Genomic DNA, 891 nt, shown 5'->3' on the forward strand with positions numbered 1-891 from the left:
TTTTTTTTTTTTTTTTTTGGTATAAAACTATAACTATTTTATTATATTTATTTTCATACAAACTAAAAGTATTTACTTAATTGTATTAAATGTGTATGTTTACAGAAATTTCTTTAAATAATAGTAGCATATACACATACAGTACTTTGAAATAAATAATTAAAAAACCATTAATAAATGGCCGTACATCTCTTTTTCTCAGGTGCTCATATGAAGATGTCAAGAACGTAAACATAGAGCTTTTTCCGAGGACAAACCGAATTCTACTGGATATTATTTTTGCTGGTGTGTTTTATTAAGATTTTGGAAGAAGATTTTTAATCGAGATTTTTCTTTTTTCCATAGGGGTTTATTATGAAATTGTTTTGATGAAAAGGGGGGTATGAGATTAGGGTCCGTTTATTATGAGTAAATAGTACTAGTATAATCAATCCTTAGAGGAGGTAGACCGTCACAGCCGAGTGGTTTAAAGCGCCAGAGTCGGGTTCAAATTCTACTTCCGAGAACCGAGCCGATTAAACCAAACCGATCGGTTTTTGGCTAAACCATATGTAGTTGTTTTTAAGAAACCCGAATTTTAGTCGGAAAAGCAAGAAAAAAAAAAAAACTCTGAAATCCCACAACAAGTCTGAAATTGTTTTCTCCCGTCTGCTTCACCGCCATCAGCTAAATAATATAAAAGGATTTGGGTATTTTGTTCATTAATGGAGTTTGAGTTTCCATACCTTTTCGTGCAATTGGAGTGTGAAAAACATAAAATCGCAAACAAACCCAGCGAAACGAAACCTAAGCGAAGAACTGGAGTTTATTAGCATCTCCAATAATGACCAGTAGTAATAGGGATATCGTTAGTCATTCGCGCAGGTTCAAGTTTCTTCTAGGTTCGTCTTC

The sequence above is a fragment of the Camelina sativa genome, chromosome 19, assembly GCF_000633955.1.
Source record: "Camelina sativa cultivar DH55 chromosome 19, Cs, whole genome shotgun sequence".
In the NCBI taxonomy this organism is placed as follows: Eukaryota; Viridiplantae; Streptophyta; class Magnoliopsida; order Brassicales; family Brassicaceae; genus Camelina; species Camelina sativa.